The sequence below is a fragment of the Ranitomeya variabilis genome, chromosome 2, assembly GCF_051348905.1.
Source record: "Ranitomeya variabilis isolate aRanVar5 chromosome 2, aRanVar5.hap1, whole genome shotgun sequence".
Lineage (NCBI taxonomy): Eukaryota > Metazoa > Chordata > Amphibia > Anura > Dendrobatidae > Ranitomeya > Ranitomeya variabilis.
In genome coordinates this window covers 600,333,722-600,357,185 of record NC_135233.1, presented here as the reverse complement: position 1 = coordinate 600,357,185, position 23,464 = coordinate 600,333,722, and the positions used below count along the sequence as shown (strand labels likewise).

General features: G+C 42.6%; 1 long non-coding RNA gene across 1 annotated transcript; it reads left to right on the top strand.

The window, feature by feature from the left end:
* The first annotated feature begins 11,879 nt into the window (after positions 1-11,879).
* Positions 11,880-23,006, top strand: LOC143809757 (uncharacterized). The gene is made up of 3 exons (XR_013222438.1): positions 11,880-12,132; positions 12,725-12,900; positions 22,941-23,006. It is a non-coding gene; the product is annotated as an uncharacterized LOC143809757 (long non-coding RNA).
* Positions 23,007-23,464: the final 458 nt, after the last annotated feature.

Below are 23,464 nucleotides of genomic sequence, written 5' to 3'. Positions count from 1 at the left end.
TTGGCTGATTTTTCGAGCTCCAATTCTTACTTTTGGTTGAACAGATGGATGAATAAAACCAAGGCAAATAATGTGTACAGTGAGTAAATAGTACTTTGCCTTTCTATTGACCTGGAATATAAAAGTAATTTGAACCACCTCGTCATCCCATCATTGATTTCTTAGGTTCCTCCTGTGTTCCAGCACAGAGAGAACAAACGTTCAGTGTTTACGGAAAAAAGTTAATACAATCTTTGATAACTGTGAAATATAATTATTGAGTAGCGATAGAATACAGAGTTCTTACACTATAATTAGCAGTAAGCCCAGGTATTGTTACTCACCTGTACACTTGGGTGAACTTCTGCTTCTAGTAGTTTCTCCACAGCTCGGAACGCAAGAGCGCTAATTGGATAGACACATACAATCGTACCAAAAAATCCAGTCCAATCAGATCCTATGAACGGGATCCACGCCTGGTTTTTGGGATGAGTGTAGACTTTTTGGCCCTCCATCTTTGTTTTTCTACCTATGGTTTTCAGCTGTTGCAAAATTAGAACTCCTAGTCTATAATGGTACTTGAATTTTGCATTCTCATTGGTCAGAGCCCAATATTTTGGGAGCTTCTGCTAGGGAATGCATCTTAAGCTAATGCTAATTACACCCCAACATTTATTTTTTTTGAAGGATTGTAGAGGATCTGTGCATAATATGAAAAAAAAAATCACTTGCTTTCTTCCATAAACAGCACCACAACTGTAAACAGGTTGTGTATGGTATTGCAGGTGTAATGCCATTTATTATTATAAGATAAGGATCCTACATGTCAGATTTCCAATAGCCAAAGTATGTGTCTCATTGAGGAGGATCCAGTATATCTGTGCATTACACCAAGAACTTATTGGTGTAATGCTTAATTTCTCCTGTAGAGGCAGCGTAGGGAAATTGAACACTTGTTCATTGGTTCCAGCACAGCTGATCATTGTGATCAATGCAGAAGAAAGACATTTCTTGTTTTGGCCCTGAATTTTCCAAAAGATTTCTATAAAGCTGAACACGTCATAAAATAACAAGAAGCTTTATTCTCACCTGATCAGTCCCTTGTTCTTTAGGAGGTCCTGTTGACATTTTGACTACTAGCTAGTTTCTGCTTCAGCCAATCGATGGTAGAACAGGCACCATTGTGGGCCGGTGTTTGGCTGCAGCGGTCATATACAGGAAGTGAGACACTCGGACTGCTGGATAGTTAGCTAAGATCGATGGGACGACCAGAGCTGAGGCACTGAAGCGGCAGGGGATTTATAAGGCTATTTTATCCCACTGCCCCCATTTGTGGCCATTTTATCAAATAGTCCTTTCAGCTTCTTTGGTATAATATTATGGCCTCTAAGAGTCACACGCCTTATTTATTGCAGGAAGGAACACAGCGCCACTGTAGATGAGTAATACTAATCAGCGTGTAATAAAATGTTTCTGTTCGGTACGACTATGTACTGCCGCGCCATTCCTTATTAGCCGTTCTCCGCCTCGCTGAGCTCGTTGTGTTGTGAATTTCTCAAAATGATCTTGCACAATAACAATACCTGGCGTTAGCAGCCAGGAGCCCGGCAAACAAATCGCATTAGCACGGCAACCTCACGGATAAGGCAATCTCAAGACCCCATTAATTCACTCTAGAAGCTGATGGAAACCTCGGGAGATGGTAGGAGGCATTTTTACATTTTGGTTTTTACACCATCAGTTATAGGAACTAATAAAACTTTTATTTTTGGGCATCAAGGCAGAGAAAATCTAATTCTACTTTTAATAGCTGCACCGACTGCTTGTCACTGACACCAGCACTGGGAAGTGGCAGCCAATTCTGGAAATGAATGAGAGGGGAGGCGGGAGTTAATAATAAGCCCCAGGAGTCATAAGGGGTCAATATTATAGGAATTGAGTACGTTATATGGAAAGAGCGGATGCAGAGGTGGGTGATTATTACCAGTATTGTTTCACCTCTCAGCTCTCCTAGATTTACAAATGGCAAATTTGCCTAGTTTTGCTTTGTTTTCAATTTATTTGGCATGGAACTGAAACAACAGATGGAAACTGAACTCTATGGGATCTGTTGTGAATTCCGTTCTCGGGCTCCCTCCTGTGGTCGTGAATGGTACTTTGGTGAGTTCTGTCCTTGGACACCCTCTGGTGGCTTGAGTGGAACTGCTGATCTTTGAGGTTGGCTTTCTCAGCTGCCCTCGTTTATTGCTGCTGCTGGCTTCCCTATTTAACTCTGCCCAGGTCGTTAGTTCATGCCAGCTGTCAATGTCTCAGTACTGGTTCAGATCTCTCTTGGATTTCTCTGATGACCTGTCTACTCCAGCAGAAGCTAAGTCCTTGCTAGTCCATTTGCTGTTCATTGGTTTTTGAATATATTTCTCAGTACATGCTATGTTTCTAGTCCAGCTTGCTATTATGATATTTCCTTGCTACCTGGAAGCTCTGGGGGTGCAGAGCTGCACCTCCACACCGTGAGTCGGTGTGGAGGTCTTTTTGCACACTCTGCATGGTTTTTGTAGTTTTTAATACTGACCGCATAGTTCCCTTTCCTATCCTCTGTCTATGTAGTGAAGATTCGGCCTCCTTTGCTAAAATCTGTTTCATTCCTGTGTTTGTTTCTTCCCTCTTAACTCACAGTCAATATTTGTGGGGGGCTACCTTTACTTTGGGGAATTTCTCTGAGGCAAGGTAGGCTGCTATTTCTATCTTTAGGGGTAGTTAGCTCTTAGGCTGTGAAGAGGCGTCTAGGGAGAGTTAGGTATGCTCCACGGCTATTTCTAGTGTGTGTGATAGGATTAGGGATTGCGGTCAGTAGAGTTACCACTTCCTCAGAGCTTGTCCCAGGTTTACCATTTTAACCATCAGGTCATTTCGGGTGCTCCTAACCACCAGGTCCATAACAGGGATCGTTACCAGTCATCAGGTGCATTAGTTCTTGCGCAGGATGAAAAAAATGTTGCAAGCAGCATCCGGATTGTTGCACAACTTTGTGATCAGTTGGCTGAACCCAACTGGTGTATGAGAACCCAGCATTTAGGCTCACCTGGAGAGGTGGATCCTCCAAGCCCATGGTCCAGGTGGACACACAGGCCACGGGTGTTAGTGCAGCAGACAGGAGAGGCACGCGTAAAATGGGAAGCAGAGGTACTGGATGCTGCCGACAGATAACTGAGGTACTGGAAGCTGCGGACAGGTAACGGAGGTACTGGAAGCTGCAGAGAGTTAACGGAAGTACTGGAAGACTCAGGTAGCTGAAGTACTGGAAGCAACAGGCAGACAGGTAGCTGAGGGATGAAAGACGCAGGCAGACAGGTAGCTAAAGTACTGGAAACCGCAGGCAGACTGGTAGCTGTGGCACTGGAAGCCGCATATAGGTAGCTGAGGTACTGGAAGCCACATATAGGTAGCTGAGGGATGGAAGCTGCAGGCAGACATAGCGGAGATACTGGAAGCCGCATACTGGTAGCTAAGGTACTGTAAGCAGCACGCAGACAGGTAAATGAGATACTGGAAGCCACAGGTAGCTGAAGGACTGGAAGCCACAAGTAAACAGGTAGCTGAGTGACAGGAAGCTGCAGGTAAACAGGTAGCTGAGGGATTGGAAGCCACAGATAAAAAGGTAGTTGAGGGACTAGAAGTTACAGGTGGTTGAGGGACTAGAAGCTGCAGGTAGCTGAGAGACTGGAAGCCGCAGGTAGATAGGTAGCTGTGGTATTGGAAGCAGCAGGCAGACAGGTAACTGAGGGACTGGAAGCTGCTGGCAGTCAGCAGATGTCCTTTAGACCATAGACAGAGAACTGTGCACAGGAAAACTAAAAGTCTTAATTCCAAGACACAGGAGTGTGTCTTGGTGACCCTTATATAGACCCAGGCAAATGATCACATGGGATTGCACCGGCCCATCTGCTAAGCCCAGCGTGGAGCACAAAAGAGTTTAGGGGACCAGGGTGAGGGAAGCAAAGCTCAGTTCCACACCAGGTGTGTGACACCAACCTTACACAGGTCTCACTTTTGAATTACAAAGACTATCCCCCATTAATTTGATACTGTAGGTCCCACTCTTGAGACCCCTTCCAAACGGCTGACTTTGCCAAGGAAAAGCGTAGCTGACTACTAATGGGACAGATCAGGTCAGTCATGGCCAAAGTCAGTGCTGGAGTAGAGGGTCTGAGTGGTGACCCACCTGACTATGACATCCATATGCCCTAATATGTCAGGGAACGCTGGATTGGTCGCAGTGAAGGAATGGTCATCCACGTTTCTCCAAGTATAACTGACGAAACTACAGGAAGAATTTAGAAAGAAAAGGACAAATCAAGGACATAATTGCTTTATTTTAAAGGGACATTCATCTATATATATGTTGGTCATTTACGAGGGAGGAAAGAGATTTTTTTACACTTTTGAGGTTACGACATGGTAGTCACCAAACCAACGTTGTCATAACGGGTAAAAGTAGGACATGTCAGGGAGATTCATTATGAGGGGATGATAAAGTGCTCCTAAATTGGGAGATAGATTGAAATCCGAACATAAAGTAACATTGTCTTTACTGAACGTAGCTGCCATCCTAATATCAGAATGTCTAATTACAGGCTGGCAGTCATCTGCATTCATTCCTGTGTCTATCTAGATGAACAATCATATCCCTCAGTATTATGCCCACGAATCTGTGTCAGAACTGTAACTCAAAGTGACACGCCGCGCCGCTCTACACAGACAATAGGACGCAGATCGTGCTGAAACTTTAATTTAACCCCCTTCGCTCTAAAAGATCTCTCTGGTCCCCATGTGAATAGTGTAGTGTATAGGCCTAACAGGAGGAGCAGATAAAGGGTCAAAAACAGCGCAATATCCAACCTAACATACCATACGGCAATGAGATTGTAAAGACCTGCACAAAGCCAATAGGATGCGCCTTATTTGATAAGAGGTTCTGCAGCAGCTAAGGTGTGTATTGTTTGGAATGAAAAGTAATTTCCGTTGTTTAGATATAATTCCTTGTGATTATGACTTAAAGGTGAGTAATGTCGCCAAGGGGTTAAGGATAAGTCTGTGTGTGTTGGGTACTGCTCTTCCTCTGCCCGTCCTCATCCCTCCAAATGTTAAAAGTTCATCCATTCATTTCGATAACGTGTCGGATTGCTCAAGCATCAATCAGCAGGTTTTTTATAAAGATAAACCCTTAAAGGTGAACTTGTCACATGTCATAAAAATGGAAGTTTATTACCTGCTGTAAATGACGCTGTTCTGCAGAATCCGGCGTTGTTTTTCTTTTGTTCCTGCACCTCTCCATTCCGGGAATGTGATCTCCTCTTCCCTGTGTGTGAATCAAGTGCAGTATGTAACTCATGATCAGTAATGTATGTGCACAGTGACTGCACCAGCAGAATAGTGAGTGCAGCTCTGGGGTATAATACAGGATGTAACTCAGGATCAGTAATGTAATGTAGGTACACAGTGACAGCACCAGCAGAATAGTGAGTGCAGCTCTGGGGTATAATACAGGATGTAACTCAGGATCAGTAATGTAATGTACGTACACAGAGACTGCACCAGCAGAAAAGTGAGTGCAGCTCTGTGGTATAATACAGGATGTAACTCAGGATCAGTAATGTAATGTATGTACACAGTGACTGCACCAGCAGAATAGTGAGTGCAGCTCTGGAGTATAATACAGGATGTAACTCAGGATCAGTAATGTAATGTATGTATACAGTGACTGCACAAGCAGAATAGTGAGTGCAGCTCTGGAGTATAATACAAGGTGTAACTCAGGATCAGTAATGTAATGTATGTACACAGTGACTGCACCAGCAGAATAGTGAGTGCAGCTCTGGAGTATAATACAGGGTGTAACTCAGGATCAGTAATGTAATGTATGTACACAGTGACTGCACAAGCAGAATAGCGAGTGCAGCTCTGGAGTATAATACAGGATGTAACTAAGATTCAGTAATGTAATATATGTACACAGTGACTGCACCAGCAGAATAGTGAGTGCAGCTCTGCAGTATAATACAGGATGTAACTCAGGATCAGTAATGAAATGTATGTATACAGTGACTGCACCAGCAGAATAGTGAGTACAGCTCTGGAGTATAATACAGGGTGTAACTCAGGATCAGTAATGTAATGTATGTACACAGTGACTGCACCAGCAGAATAGTGAGTGCAGCTCTGGAGTATAATACAGGGTGTAACTCAGGATCAGTAATGTAATGTATGTACACAGTGACTGCACCAGCAGAATAGTGAGTGCAGCTCTGGAGTATAATACAGGATGTAACTCAGGATCAGTAATGTAATGTATGTACACAGTGACTGCACCAGCAGAATAGTGAGTGCAGCTCTGGAGTATAATACAGGGTGTAACTCAGGATCAGTAATGTAATGTATGTACACAGTGACTGCACCAGCAGAATAGTGAGTGCAGCTCCGGAGTATAATACAGGATGTAACTCAGGATCAGTAATGTAATGTATGTACACAGTGACTGCACCAGCAGAATAGTGAGTGCAGCTCTGGGGTATAATACAGGATGTAACTCAGGATCAGTAATGTAATGTATGTACACAGTGACTGCACCAGCAGAATAGTGAGTGCAGCTCTGGAGTATAATACAGGATGTAACTCAGGATCAGTAATGTAATGTATGTATACAGTGACTGCACAAGCAGAATAGTGAGTGCAGCTCTGGAGTATAATACAAGGTGTAACTCAGGATCAGTAATGTAATGTATGTACACAGTGACTGCACCAGCAGAATAGTGAGTGCAGCTCTGGAGTATAATACAGGGTGTAACTCAGTATCAGTAATGTAATGTATGTACACAGTGACTGCACAAGCAGAATAGCGAGTGCAGCTCTGGAGTATAATACAGGATGTAACTCAGGATCAGTAATGTAATGTATGTACACAGTGACTGCACCAGCAGAATAGTGAGTGCAGCTCTGGGGTATAATACAGGATGTAACTCAGGATCAGTAATGTAATGTATGTACACAGAGACTGCACCAGCAGAATAGTGAGTGCAGCTCTGTGGTATAATACAGAATGTAACTCATGATCAGTAATGTAATGTATGTACACAGTGACTGTGTAGTGCCCCCACTGCCGCAGGGCCGAGGGGTACCCGGTACCGGGCCTCTGAGTCTCTGCTTCTGGGGTTGTCACGGCGGCTAGGCCCCGGCCCGTGACCCTGCCGTGGGGCGCACAGTGAGTGATAGGTGTGGATGTTGGTGGTGCAGTTGTGGGGTGCAGGTCGCGGTAAATAACGAGGACACCAGGTTGCAGTCTCTTTACCTCTTTACTGGAGATCTCTGAGTCCTCAGTCCAGAATACGGTTCACCAGGCTGCGCAAGTCCGGCCGGTCCAATGGCACCTCCAGAGTTCACTTCACAGGTGGAAATCGGTGCCTTCCTTCTTAGCGCTATGTGTTGTAGTCCTTCCCTGCTATGCTTACGGAAAGTACCCCACAACCGTTGTGTCTGTTTCTCGTGTTCCCTCACAACTCGATTAACTGATATTCTGCTAATCTTCCGTCCCTTCCTGATGTTACAGTTAGAACGGCACCCGTTTGTCGGGTAGGCCTGGAGTTCTTCCGGGACCCTAGAGACGCCCCTCTCCCGCAATTGCCTCCCAAGACTTCATAGGTGATTTAGGTGAGACAGCCCGCCTGAGACTGACTGTCCTGCCGCTGTTTAGAGTATTGCTTGAAGCTGTCTAATGAAATACTCCCTCGGCGTTCCGGCCACCGGTAGTGCGCCTCAGTAGGATGTTGCTCCGGTCTTACAGCACGACCCCTACTGGTATTCTCCTATTGCTTGATCTCGTTTCTCACTCAGCACAATCTATCTCGCTTCTAGTCCTTTCTTGGGTCCCGCCGCTTCCCGGAGCTGGCGCGGACCCGTTACGTTCTTTTCAATGCCAAGCCTCTGTCCGGATCCCACCCCTGACAGAGACCCTACTGTCTCTTCCTCCACAACACCCTCTGCCACTAGGTGTTGCTTCGTCCAATCCAGTCAGCTTTCTCCTCTAACTTCCTGCCTGACCCCCAGTTTACCCACTATGGTGGGGAGTGGCCTAATGAATAGAACCCTTAGCTCCCCCCGGAGGCCCAGCTGTGAAATGTATTGGTGTCTGTGATACCTGATCAGATGAACTCCTTCAGTGCCATCGGACGCACCATGGCTCCCCATAGTGGCGGAGCCACAGTACTGCAACGACCAGGACTCTGGGGCGCTGCAACTGCACCAGCAGAATAGTGAGTGCAGCTCTGGAGTATAATACAGGGTGTATCTCAGGATCAGTAATGTAATGTATGCACACAGTGACTGCACCAGCAGAATAGTGAGTGCAGCTCTGGAGTATAATACAGGATGTAACTCAGGATCAGTAATGTAATGTATGTATACAGTGACTGTACAAGCAGAATAGTGAGTGCAGCTCTGGAGTATAATACAAGGTGTAACTCAGGATCAGTAATGTAATGTATGTACACAGTGACTGCACCAGCAGAATAGTGAGTGCAGCTCTGGAGTATAATACAGGGTGTAACTCAGGATCAGTAAAGTAATGTATGTACACAGTGACTGCACCAGCAGAATAGTGAGTGCAGCTCTGGGGTATAATACAGGATGTAACTCAGGATCAGTAATGTAATGTGTGTACACAGTGACTGCACCAGCAGAATAGTGAGTGCAGCTCTGGAGTATAATATAGGATGTAACTCAGAATCAGTAATGTAATGTATGTACACAGTGACTGCACCAGCAGAATAGGGAGTGCAGCTCTGGGGTATAATACAGGATGTAACTCAGGATCAGTAATGTAATGTATGTACACAGTGACTGCACCAGCAGAATAGTGAGTGCAGCTCTGGAGTATAATACAGGATGTAACTCAGGATCAGTAATGTAATGTATGTATACAGTGACTGCACAAGCAGAATAGTGAGTGCAGCTCTGGAGTATAATACAAGGTGTAACTCAGGATCAGTAATGTAATGTATGTACACAGTGACTGCACAAGCAGATTAGTGAGTGCAGCTCTGGAGTATAATACAGGATGTAACTCAGGATCAGTAATGTAATGTATGTACACAGTGACTGCACCAGCTGAATAGTGAGTGCAGCTCTGGGGTATAATACAGGATGCAACTCCGGATCAGTAATGTAATGTATGTACATAGTGACTGCACCAGCAGAATAGTGAGTGCAGCTCTGGGGTATAATACAGGATGTAACTAAGGTAAGTAATGTAATATATGTACACAGTGACTGCACCAGCAGAATAGTGAGTGCAGCTCTGGGGTATAATACAGGATGTAACTCAGGATCAGTAATGTAATGTATGTACACAGTGACTGCACCAGCAGAATAGTAAGTGCAGCTTTGGAGTATAATACAGGGTGTATCTCAGGATCAGTAATGTAATGTATGTACACAGTGACTGCACCAGCAGAATAGTGAGTGCAGCTCTAGAGTATACTACAGGGTGTAACTCAGGATAAGTAATGTAATGTATGTACACAGTGACTGCACCAGCAGAATAGTGAGTGCAGCTCCGGAGTATAATACAGGATGTAACTCAGGATCAGTAATGTAATGTGTGTACACAGTGACTGCACCAGCAGAATAGTGAGTGCAGCTCTGGAGTATAATATAGGATGTAACTCAGAATCAGTAATGTAATGTATGTACACAGTGACTGCACCAGCAGAATAGTGAGTGCAGCTCTGGAGTATAATACAGGATGTAACTCAGGATCAGTAATGTAATGTATGTATACAGTGACTGCACAAGCAGAATAGTGAGTGCAGCTCTGGGGTATAATACAGGATGTAACTAAGGTAAGTAATGTAATATATGTACACAGTGACTGCACCAGCAGAATAGTGAGTGCAGCTCTGGGGTATAATACAGGATGTAACTCAGGATCAGTAATGTAATGTATGTACACAGTGACTGCACCAGCAGAATAGGGAGTGCAGCTCTGGGGTATAATACAGGATGTAACTCAGGATCAGTAATGTAATGTATGTACACAGTGACTGCACCAGCAGAATAGTGAGTGCAGCTCTGGAGTATAATACAGGATGTAACTCAGGATCAGTAATGTAATGTATGTATACAGTGACTGTACAAGCAGAATAGTGAGTGCAGCTCTGGAGTATAATACAAGGTGTAACTCAGGATCAGTAATGTAATGTATGTACACAGTGACTGCACCAGCAGAATAGTGAGTGCAGCTCTGGAGTATAATACAGGATGTAACTCAGGATCAGTAATGTAATGTATGTATACAGTGACTGCACAAGCAGAATAGTGAGTGCAGCTCTGGAGTATAATACAAGGTGTAACTCAGGATCAGTAATGTAATGTATGTACACAGTGACTGCACCAGCAGAATAGTGAGTGCAGCTCTGGAGTATAATACAGGATGTAACTCAGGATCAGTAATGTAATGTATGTACACAGTGACTGCACCAGCAGAATAGTGAGTGCAGCTCTGGGGTATAATACAGGGTTTAACTCAGGATCAGTAATGTAACGTATGTACACAGTGACTGCACCAGCAGAATAGTGAGTGCAGCTCTGGAGTATAATACAGGGTGTAACTCAGGATCAGTAATGTCATGTATGTACACAATGACTGCACCAGCAGAATAGTGAGTGCAGCTCTAGAGTATAAAACAAGATGTAAGTCAGGATCAGTAATGTAATGTATGTACACAGTGACTGCACCAGCAGAATAGTGAGTGCAGCTCTGGGGTATAATACAGGATGTAACTCAGGATCAGTAATGTAATGTATGTACACAGTGATTGCACCAGCAGAATAGTGAGTGCAGCTCTGGGGTATAATACAGGTAACTCAGGATCAGTACAGGACAAGTCATGTACAGGGTAATGTATAGTGATTCTGTGAATTCGTAGGGTTGCTGTATCCAGCATTGCGGTAAATTACTTGTAGACTTTCTGAAGATGAAGTATTTTGGTCATTTCCTGCCGGTTTCTTTATACACTGGAATGTGGCGCTGGATACGCTTCATTAACTATACGTTCCCTTGGATTCAAGGACAGCGGCGCCCGCTGCTCTATATCGCTCTCCTGCACCTCTGCAGCCCTTCAATATCTTTTTAAGATTCCAGAGAAAGCGAAGCCCGAGAGGAGTTTAATGAAGGGGACTTCAGGGGATTAGAGTAAATGAGTAATTCTCCTGTTATCCTTTTACATCTGCAAGTAAATTGCCTGCCAGGAGTTTAACTGCTTGTGAGAATGTGGCGACATGGGGAACAAGTAAAACAGCGGCGCAGAGCGGGCAGGACATATCCCCGTGGTGAGGGCACCTGCTAAATACCCCATTAGAGCTCAAATATATGGCTCAATTGCACTCACTAAGTGGCTTATCAGAGCCCCAGGGGCTAATATTTAGGATGACATTTAAAGGGGATTTCCTGGACTTTAACATTGATCATCTATCTTTATTAATGTTAGTATTGTCTGACTCCCAACACCGCCAACAATCCACTGATTGAAGCAGCACAGCGCCGCACATTGTGTAGTGGCCATCAACGGTACTGCAAGCCCTTTCTCATATCGTGGGAAAGAGCGCCGTACATTGTATAGTGGCCATGAGTTGTACTGCAAGCTGTGTCACCTTCTGGAAAGCAGTGGCCCATTTTAACAACTGATCTGGGAGACCCGTTAAAAATTAATGTCTTTTTTCTTATCCCTTATCCGACCTAAATATTTTGGGAATATGCATTTTCGGAAGGTTTCTTCTGATCTGCTGTTCCTCAGGGGTGGGATCAAAGCTATTTAGAGGTGTGTAGGGGGTGGAGACAGAATGTTCAGAGGTGTGATTTGTGAAATGGGTGTGTTCATTGCCAAATAATTCACATTCCACAACTTTTCTCTCTTTGATGCCACTTTTAGTAAGTTGGCATGTACGTGTTAACCCCTTTTTAGAACCTCTATTCAATGTATGGACATTATATAGCGGTGGCCACAGATAATCAGACCATTTATCATTACTCTCTAGGTTTATGCAGCGGATTTGCAGTATATTGGTGAGACCTGGCAGCTGATCACTAGCCCCATACCTAAGGTAAGAGCCATAATTAGAATTAATAGTAATTAACCTAAAAGAAACTCAGGCCTGCAATATGAGGTTGGCCACTAGAGGGCGATAATTCCTAGAAAAAAGTCAATTAGGAGAGAAAGTAACCAACTCTTATTAAGAAATGTCAGAAATGGACAAATTACACAATAATGAACATAACAAGATTGTATAAAGTTAATATATACCAAAAAACAAGAGTAAAAGCATACATCACTGTAGGAGAAACCTGGGTAAAGTGTGTGGAACATGGACAGTGATCATTATCATTTATTTTGTGCAGGATCTAATGCTCTTCTACCATATTCAGGACCCATTTTCTTGCAGTTTAAAAAAAAAAGTGGATGAAGATTGTATGAACAGCGCCCCTTAGTGGTTATTGGGAAACTGCAGGACCTATAAGTAATATAGATGACATAGGGGGGATCGCCGTCAGGCATAAGTGTCTCTGTCATGCTAGAACCATTTAAAGGGCAACACTATTTGGTATAGATTTACGGATGGAAACAATCAGCATGCAGGTACCAATATACAGTATTTTATAAATTTGTCTTGGTTAATTCTTTTTTTTTTTTTTCAGTGGTCTAGATTTCTATAATGTTGGTGCTCATAAGATTCTATGGAGGAAGAGGAGCTTGTGGCCGACACCGACATTCTACTGCAAGTTCTCCAGAAATGACCGTTACATTCTATAAACAAGTGGATACTATGTTGCCACATAGGTAACTGACTTTAGTCCCTTCTTTCACTGTGCTGGTAAGTGTCAACTGGGCGTGGCCTAACCAGCTAAGTGTCCTGAATGTTAGTTGCAGACAGACTTTTATAGGGGCGCGCTGATGCTGGCCGGTCCTCCCTTTTATTTTATCTGATCATCTTCATTCCGGACTGGTGAAATTCCGGAATATTGGAATGCCGCGTAGTAAACTAAACCTGCAGTTTTCTCCTCTGTCTGTAGCCTCTAGCTGTGAACAGGTTAAGCCATCGCACACGGTCTTCATCACACGACATCCCACCCCCCGGAGGGTCTATCCTGTATATTTTCGTACCTGCGTCTATTGTTAATTCTGTTCTCTTTTCCTGCTCACGTGTCGCCAGTCAAAACTATTTGCGCCACGGAGCCAATGTTTATTCCACGGACGGATCAGAATGTCCTGGTCCCGGCATTTTCTGTTAAATTCCTGGAGGGCGGAATACACAATGTATACAGTATTTATAGGAAGACTCATTTTACAATCTAACATAATATTTCGTTTTCACGGAATGCGGAGATTTTCCTGTATGGATAAAATTAGGACTAGAGGGAAATTTGGTGACCACAGTGCCCCCTACATGCTGCGTGCCTGTAATGTCACAATCGGGATTCATAAGGTAATTTTCTGGCTTAAAACCTGCAAAAATTAAGTAAGTGCTTCTTCAGGGGTTCTCACTGCTTTTTCAGGGGGTAAATGTTTCCATTTGTGCTGCTTCTGTTTCGCTCCTTATCAGTCCAGTTCTATAGCAATCAAAGGGGTTATACAGAAACATGACTGATCGCTTCAAAAATAAAATTAATACAGCGCCCCACCTGTCTAGAGGATGTGTGAGGCAAGTGCCCAGCCTGCCCTCCCCTAACACCGGACCTGGGTGTGGTATTGCAGAACAACGCCATTGAAATGAAGAGAGTTAAGCTGCAATTGTTACATTGTATCAGTGCAGATAAAATGAATGCAGTTGGAACAAACTCGCACTACCCCATCATCTGACCTTGAGGTATGGAACTGAGCTGCAATACCACTTACTACCTGTAGGCAAGCATGGCGCTGTTTTTTATTTTTAGAAATCAACCATGTTTTTATAATCCTGCACAACCCCTTTAAGGTGGAAGCTTACAATATTCCCTGGATAGGTGGCACTTGTGACATTCCCGCTCCTTAGCTATTGTTTAAGTTGTCTTTTAACACCTTACAGACCACACCACAAGTGCCTCCGTATGGAGCGGATCCCTGCTGTTCAACCCCTTAAATCTATCACAGAGGTGGAACGATCACAATGACGCACTATTTCAGACACCAATGCACCCTCGTGATGGGGTTATGGGGTGCAGATGGGTCGCAGTGAAAGCTGGGGGTCCTGGGCTTTTTATGGGACCCTCATTTTCCCATTCTAGGGCAATACTGTAATTTACAGAACAAGCGATCGTAGGTTCAAGTCACTTAAGGGGACCACAAAACAATGGAAAAAAATTAAAAAAATATGATTTAAAAATATAAAATTTAATAAAATTAAACATTTGATCTCGCTTCTCCCGTAAAGGTCTGATCGGTCAAAATATAAAATTAATTAACCCGTAAAATTTTTAAAAAAATCGAACAGCCAAAATTGTTGTTTCTTTGGTCACAGTTCCTTCCTAAAAAAATGCAACTAGAACATATATTTTTTCCCTACTTTTCTGTACATTAAATAGCAAAATGAATGGTGTCATTCAAAACTACAACTCGTCCCCAAAAAAACTAAGCTACATGGATGGAAAAATAAAAAAAAAAAATTAAAATAAAAGTTATAGCTCTTGAAAGAAGGGGATGAAAAAACGAGAGTTAAAAAAAGGGGAGGTTAAATATGGAGTGGCGCTATTAAAAGGCGATAAGTTGGCAGCCCTGAAAGACGTCCGTCCATAGGCATTGGCGGCTGGGATGAGGAGCGCTGCCCGCACATTAACTTTTATGAAGACATTTTTCTTTGGAACTGTGGGCGATACATAACGAGCAGCAGACACGGGCGAGCGAGATATCAGCGCCGGGTTACAGTGACCTGCTCGTCGTCCTTAAATAAAAAACACAGTTATTTTATCCAAAATAAATCTGTCATTGACCCAAGATGAAATGTGTCGGCCACTAGATTTATTCACCAGCCGCGGTGCGCTTTAAAAGTCACAATATTACCATTATTAATATATACCGAGCGCACTTTCAAGGTTGACGGCGTCTTGCAGTTTCCAGTGCGGCCGGGCTCTCCGCTGCTAACTTCTACCTGTCTGGATTCAACAGGAATGTCAATTGTTTTTAGCATTCACCCTGTCATCTTTACTATCAGGGCGATGGAGAATGGACATGGGATGTAAATCTTGCATGCAGAGAGAATTTAGCGGCGGCAAAGGGAAATACTCTGCCGGGGATCAGAGAGCATCAATTTATATTTATTAAGGAGAATATGCCCGGAAATCTGTAACTTCTCAGGTGGTGAATATAATCCTAGAACTACAGTGGAGACTGACACACAGAGCTATGGAAGACAGCAGCAGCATATACTGTATGTGCCGGGCCTCTTGAGGAAGGTGACCTATATTAGGAGATGAGAAACATTGTTATGGAGGGGTTCAACGAGGGCATGTGCCAGGGAGGTCACCACGTAAGTCATAATGCATTGGTCAGATATTTTCATATAGGGCTAGGTCACACTTGTCAAATTTTGACAGCTGTTGTCCTGGCAGATTTATCCCCTTAAACACCAGTGCCATATGTTTTCGGCATAGGTCACGTGCAGATTGCTTCCGGAGCCGAGTCCACTCGGCTAACAGAGACTGGAGCTGGCTCTGATTGCTGCTGTTAACCATTTAGATGCTGCATTCAATTTCTAACAACAGCATATATATTGCTTGTTTGGAGAGTTATTAAAGATATGCAAAAAAAAAGTTATAGCTCTTGGTGGAAAAAAAATGAGTGTAAAAAGAAAAAAAACACTGGGTTCTAAAAGGGTTAAGCCAGATTCCGTAGAGCCCAGGACATGCCACCTTTTTCAAAACATCAGGATTTCCCCCTTTTTTTTCGAGGCATCCAGATGTTTCGGAAGACATGACATTTATAGTGTAGGGTCTGACACCCTGATTCCAGTGATGTGTCACTTACTAGGCTGTGTTTTACAGTTTCTGCACAATCAGTGGTTTATCAGAAGGAGATTATCACTACAGGACTAGGTGTTTCGTGACTACTGGTCCAACCTCTCTGAAACACAAAAAGCTGCCAATCAGTGATGTGGGCGGGGTTATGCAGGGCTCAGCATTCTGAGCTCTGCTAGATTTGCAGCTGAGAAAACTGATTGTATCACAACTGCTGCACTTGGTATACTAAGTGATACATCGCTGGAATCAGGGACTGAGCCCCTACATCACGATTATGTCAGATTACATAACAAAAACATGCTGAAGGATTCCCTTTACGATTAAGGGGCCCAAAGCATGTATAGGTACCTTAACTCATGGATCATCCGCTCCCCCTATTTATTCTTGGCTGCACAACTGCCATAATAAATACATTCACCAGGGAAAGGGAAAAAGTACTATTTTTGGATGTAATTGGCATCTATTTGTCCTCAGCTTGTTGTCTACCTCTATTGATTTCTGCTCCCGCCCCTGTAAAACCAAGAATTATTTTTGCTCAATTAAAAAGTGAACTTCCACAATCCATCTCAAGCAGATTTATCGATTTGGAACTTGTCAGGTGCAACAAAAAAAGAAGCAAAAAGTAACAAAGATGTCCAGCTCCGAACAAGATGGAGTCAGCATTTTCTTTTATAAGCACTTTCATCCGGAGGATTGTGAGAGCTGCACATTGTACAGCAAGCAAAAAAAAAAAAGAGCAAAAAACTAAAACATACGGTAACAATAACAATAATAAAAAAAAGTAATGCAATCATCAGGTTAATTTAACCCCTCGGTAGAGAAGGCTCTTGAGATATTTGCATTAACACAAAGAGCTCGCGACCCCGGGGTACGTTTCCAGGTCAGTGAAATGTCAAAATGTTTTTAATTACTCAGCTCCACGGGATTTGGAACATAATAAACCGGCGCCCCGCCGTCTTTTTTTTTTTTTTGCTTTAGTCAGGAACTCGATGAGAACAGGATTATTTTGGTTATTTAAATACCTTTTTCCCCCAGGATAAAAACTTCAATTGTTATTGCTTCTAGCAGAAACAAAAAGCGGCTTATCTGAAAGCTAAAGAAATTCTTCATGCCCATAATGAAAAGTCAGTGACATGGCTAGGATCTGCCATCTGACCCAGTTGTAGGCAGCAAGGACAAAAATCATTTTTGTTAATAATTGGTTTGATAAGAATGTAAATAAATGATTAGTTTTTTTAATTAGATTATTAGAATTTTTTTATTATCATAACATTGGTATTAAAAGTGTTGGAAACCATCAACAAAAAGGAGAGGCTGCCGATGTCCCATGTAATTTTGTTACTCTTAATGTTTGACAATAAACTGTGGAATTTAAACTGTCTATGCGGAAACAGTCAACAAGTAGCTTACTAAATTAATCTTAACATCTTAACATGGATTTCTACTTAGTACCGTGAGTGCACATGGGTGTAATATCCTAAATTCAATATTATTGGCTCATTAAAGGAGGAACAACTCCTTTCTTGACTTTTTTTATTATCTCCCATCTTCCTTGGTAATGAACTGCTATGTATACACTCCCTCAAGAAGTTATGTAACAAGGCATAACAAGCAGGAGAGGCTGCCGATGTCCCATGTAATTTTATTACTCTTAATGTTTGACCATAGACTTCGGAATTGAAACGGTCAAGAAGTAGCTTGATATATGAATCTTAATATGGATTTCTACTTAGTACCCTCAGTGCACATGGGTGTAATATCCTAAATTCAATATTATTAAGGGACAACTCCTTTCTTGACTTTTTTTTTAATCTTCCATCTTCCTTGGTAATAAGCTGCTAGGTATACATTTCCTCAAGAAGTTATGCAACAAGGCACGTGGCTTCCATTTTCTTTAGGAGAAACGCGTTGGGTGGAGTGGATCAAACAAGGACCAGTGAGATTTTGTTCTGAGGTTTTTATTATATTATTAGACCTCTTCGTTTTTATAATTTTTGTTGGAATTAGTTTATGTTTATATTTGTTCTTGTCTGTCTTCTCTGCATCTGTTCCATTTAGGCCTTAAGGAACATTTCACAGTGAGCTGGAATACCACAACTTTTGTTTGTAGGGTGCTGTCCTCTGCTTCGGATAAACCTCGGTGAAGTGAACGAAGTGAAAGCGCAGCAGCCCAATAACAGCTGCTGATTAGCTCCAGAGCTCACATAGCATAAAAATGTCATGCAAGCCCCAGGAGACCTGGCAACGGCATTTATTTTGCAAGGAGGACTACTTAGTTTTAAAAGGTAGCGGACAACCCCTTTAAGTATAAAGTACAGGCCCAGACTGTGCAGCCCATGGATAATCTCTAGTATTTTACAAGAAACATTTTCTTAGAGTCCTTTTCCCTGATTGTTAATGGATCCACCTTGAGGGTGACCCCACGGTACAGCCATGTCTCACGTGAACTCGCCCTCCATAATTCTGCAATAACCTGAGCTATTAGTAAACCATTTCACTTCATCAGTAGTAATTTCCTTTCACCTCCTGGAACTGAGGCCTGTCATTACAGCTATAAGTGTCCAGGCTTTTTATTCACGGGGCTCTGGAAAATGAGTTTCTATGTGACCACGGTGCTGCATTAAGGGAGCTGCCTTACCTTCCTGGCCTTCTGCCTTGCATCGGAATGTGGAAAATATAAGATGCCCGTTACATCTAAGCCAAACTATTGTATAAGACAAGGCCACAAGTTGTATTTAGAAGCAGAATTGGTTGCGCAAAGTATCTTGAAGACCTTCAAAAAGTTTATCCTTTAAGTCATTAATTCTTTGACGATGGCAAGAGTAAGCATGTCAACGAGAAGTTCAACCAAGGTGGTCACCATACTTCATCAAGAACTCTCTCCAAGAAGTTTGTACAAGTAGGATTTTCTAGATATTAGAGAGTTGGCGAGGTAAAGGAAGCAGATAATAAAGGGGAATCACTTGTACTGAACGAAAAAAAAAATTTCCAGACAGAAAAGTATCTCGAAAGAACAACTCTCACCATGATGGACCCAACACTTCATGAAGAAGCACAACGAAAGAGAAAAAGACTAGAAGGTGAAACCTGAGGACTCTATGGAAGAAATCTCACATTGATATGAACACTAAAATCTAAAGACCCTACATCATCCCCTTCAGGAGACTTCTTGTTTCTTGTCACACTTTGACTCCTAGGAAGACCGCAGCAGATGACTGTCATCAAACTAATCAACTTTTGGGTTGAAAAGTGATACAGCTCTTGTATTGGCTCTTACATTATGTAAACCTCAAATTTCTCCCCTTTTAATCATTAGTCATACCTAGTCTTCATGGAAAAACTTAAAGAGAAGTATCAGTGATATCCCAATTACATCAGCCCTGAACTTACAGGAACATCTGAAATCCAAGTTCATCCCCTACATCTGGTTAAGCCTTGTCTCCTCAGGTCTTTATGGAAGAATCACTACCAATTAAAACAGTCACCTATGATTGATTTCTATCAAAGAGCACCATGTGGTTTAGTATCTGTTGGTTTTGGTTGCTTGTTTCTGGTGATTGATTTGCGCTCTCTTCACAGGGAAACATCACATCACCGGTTTGGGGATTGGTGAAGGATCATGAACCAGATCACTAGAACTAAAGGGCTCCAGAAACTTTAGGAAGATCTCCGAGCTAAGGTCGACAACACTAAGAATAAGATCATTGTGATATTTCCTAAAATTCTGTGAAACCCAAATTCATCCCTGCATCTGGAAAAGTCTTGTCGCCTTAGGGCTTTATGGTAGGATCGCTACCAATTGAAACAGTCACCCATGATTGATTTCTATCGAAGAGCACCATGTGGTTTAGTATCTGTAAAATTTGGTTCCATGTTTCTGCTGATTGATTCGTTCTCTCATCACAGAGAAACATCAACAGTTTGGATTGGTGAAGGATCATGAATGGAATCACCAGAACAAAAGTCTCTAGACACTTTAGGAAGATCTCTGACCTAAGATGGACAATCTGTAAAAAATATGATTATTGTATCATGTTCCTAAAATTACAGGAAACCCAAATACATCCCTACATCTGGAAAAGTCTTGTCTCCTCTGGTCTGTATGGTAGGATCGCTACCAATTGAAACAGTCATCCTTGATTGATTTCTATCAAAGAGCACCATGTGGTTTAGTATCTGTAAAATTTGGTTCCATGTTTCTGCTGATTGAGACTTGTTACAAGTTTGTAGTTTGTATTGGTGAAGGATCATGAACTAGATTGCTAGAACTAAAGGGCTCCAGACACTTTTAGAAGATCCCTGAGCTAAGGTGGACAATCTTTAAAGAATAAGATTATAGTGACACCTTCCTAATATTCTAGTAGAATTTGGTACTCTGTGGTAAGAAGTTATGGGACCCCCTACTTCTAAATGTGACTCTTCAAAGAAAAGTTCAACCAACCAGAAGAACTAAGTTGTTGAAATCATTCCATCACATAGAAAGTACGTTACCCTATTCCAACCTAAGGATTGGGGTCTTATTGGTGGGTGCAGATTCCCCTTCTGTCATTGCTATAACTGGGCATGTTAGTAGTGCTCCATCCGGTTGTAGATGGTTAATGCAGACCCCAATCTTCCTGAAAAACGGTCTTTTTGCTCTAGAGAGATTCTTGTGGCTTTTTCCTTCTGCAAGTCCAGACCTGCCGCTGATTCATTTTTATTGTGAAGCATTGATACTGGGAAACTATTCAATTCTGGGAAAGAATATTTCATAATTCCCAAAATCCTGAGCACATCAAAGGAATAAGGCAGCTGTACAAACCAGTGGCGGCTTCAAGAAAACATTGGCATCCATAAGTCGTGTCATTCTATAGCATAAGGATATGTTTGCTCCATTGAACATCACACAGATAGCCGGAAGGTCATTGTGGACTATGAATTTTCTTCCACCGCTTCCGATTCATTGCCATCCAGAATGTCCATCGCTTCCGATTCATTGCCATCCAGAAGGTCCACCACTTCCGATTCATTGCCATCCAGAAGGTCCACCGCTTCCGATTCATTGCCATCCAGAAGGTCCACCACGTCGGATTCATTGCCATCCAGAAGGTCCATCACTTCCGATTCATTGCCATCCAGAAGGTCCACCGCTTTCGATTCATTGCCATCCAGAAGGTTCACCGCTTCCGATTCATTGCCATCCAGAAGGTTCACCGCTTCTGATTCATTGCCATACAGAAGGGGTATCGGCATTTTTATACCAATTTTACGTCCTAGATAATGTTAAAGAAGCAAACAAACCCTAATGTTTCTGGATGGTTTACGCGGTGGGCCTGCTCCTTTTTTTGGTCTCTCTCGTGGTTCTACAAAAGACTATATCTGACCACAGATTATGGTTCCAGATCCAGGGACATCTTATTTTCCCACCATAACGGCAGTAGAGACCCTATTATTTTTGCCGTACGAATGCCGTACGAAAATTTATATCCATTGCCTAATATCTTTAGTTCCCGTCTGCTCCCTCCTGTCGTAAATTGCAATATTTGGGCCTTCATGGCTAATCTTTTCTCCAGGTCGATTACCATAATTACTGAGAACAAGGGCGATGTGACATTCGGGCCGGCATCCTAATATCTTGATTTTGCTCCAAAGCTGGCTTGTCCGTCACAACATCGGGACGAGTGGAGACTGCAGCAGAACCTGTCAATCGCTGTTCTGTGCAGTTTAATTCGAGATGATTGACAGCTTGGCTTTACGGAAACGTCTAATGGAATCACCAAGGTTTTCTCCGATGCAACTTTTTTTTTTATATATATTTTTTTTTCTGCAGAGCATGAACACAAAGTCCAGGCTAGGAGCTCCTGTCAAGTCCGTATCCAGAGCCTTATGATTAATCGCTCCCCATTTCTCAAGAACAGGAGCTCAAAGCCCACAGTGCTTAAAATTCTGGAACATCTTGTCTACTCTTCTATGTCCCCTCTATTTGGATATATTCATTTATTCCCACATACATAGCACAGAAACCGCCACAGTCAGAATTTTTTTTCCCTCTATCTCTTTTCCTGCAAAGGAGAACCACAATTTGATGCTCTATATACATGAAACATGAGCTTCAGTACAATGGCTCCGGGCCTTGAATATGCAATGAGAAATGGAGTTTAAAATGGCCCAGCGGCTGCACAGATCCTCATCACACCAAACCGGGTGGGAAAACATCTGCAGCTATTAAATGGAAAGGTGCCGTCTTCATGGAATATGCAGAGTTGCAAACGCCAGTAGCGGATATTTTAGAAATGGTGATAGTAGATACCGGCAAGGTCGCGTCAAGGTGACCACGAGAGGTCCAGAGATGGAAAATGAAAAACATCATAGAGAAAATAAACTTTTCAGTCTGTAACAAACCGTAATCTCTCATGATGTCATCATCCTGTGGTCCATTGTTACTGCTGGCAACATACGACGGATGTGTCCGAACATTAAAGGGGTTGTCCAGGACCTAGATATTGATTCAAGTTTCGCCTTGTGGCTTCTTCTTCGATGCCCCAAGAAAAGCTGAAAGGTGAAACCTGAAGTTGGAACAGGCAAATGTCCTGTTTTTTTAATGTTATTCCACATATGCATTTTCACAATGTTGTCTCTTAAGTAGAATACAAACGTAGCATTTGACAAAATTGTGAAAATGAATATATAGAATAACATAAAAAAACCAAGTCATTTGCCTATTTCAGATCCAGGTTTCGCCTTGGAGCTTCTGCTTGGGGCATCGAAGAAGAAGCCACAAGGCGAAACCTAGAATTGGACAGGCAAATTACTTGATTTGTAAGTTATGTTTTATATGCATTTTAACAAGTTTGTCTTTAAGTAAAATAAAAACCTTTCGAGATAAAGAGGTCCTCCTAAGTGCCACTATTGGAGTCCACGTCTGTCTTTCTATTGATTTCAGGAGGAAACGTGATGAAAAGATGAGGGGAAAAAGTAAGAATGATGCAAGGGGTTTAAAGACACATCGCCCGCTCCAGCATTTTGGTGACAATGTGAGTTAATCTCCAATACTGTGTTTTTTCTTTTGGAACAATGGATTTAGTTAAGTTCACAGTGAGCCCACATTATTAGCTTACTGATGAAGGTGCTGGGTATTCGACCCGCTCCGACCTGATATTGGTGACCTATCCTGATTGTTACTTCGCTGGCCCAGCACCGAACGCTGCGTTTCGCCTCTCTCTCGCTCTTATGGTTCCATGTCTTCACCAGTCAAGAGAAAGAGGCGTGATTATGTCATGCTGCTTGGTCTAATATACTCCAGTTTTGCTGCTCAGCGCTGATACATAAGTCTCACTACTTAAGCACCGCTGCTCTGCTACATCTTCACTATTCCAGTTCTGCTACATCAAATTCTCCACTACTCTATTACTACTGTTCATGTCTGCTACATTCAGGTCTCCACTGCTCCAGTTATGCTTCTCAGCC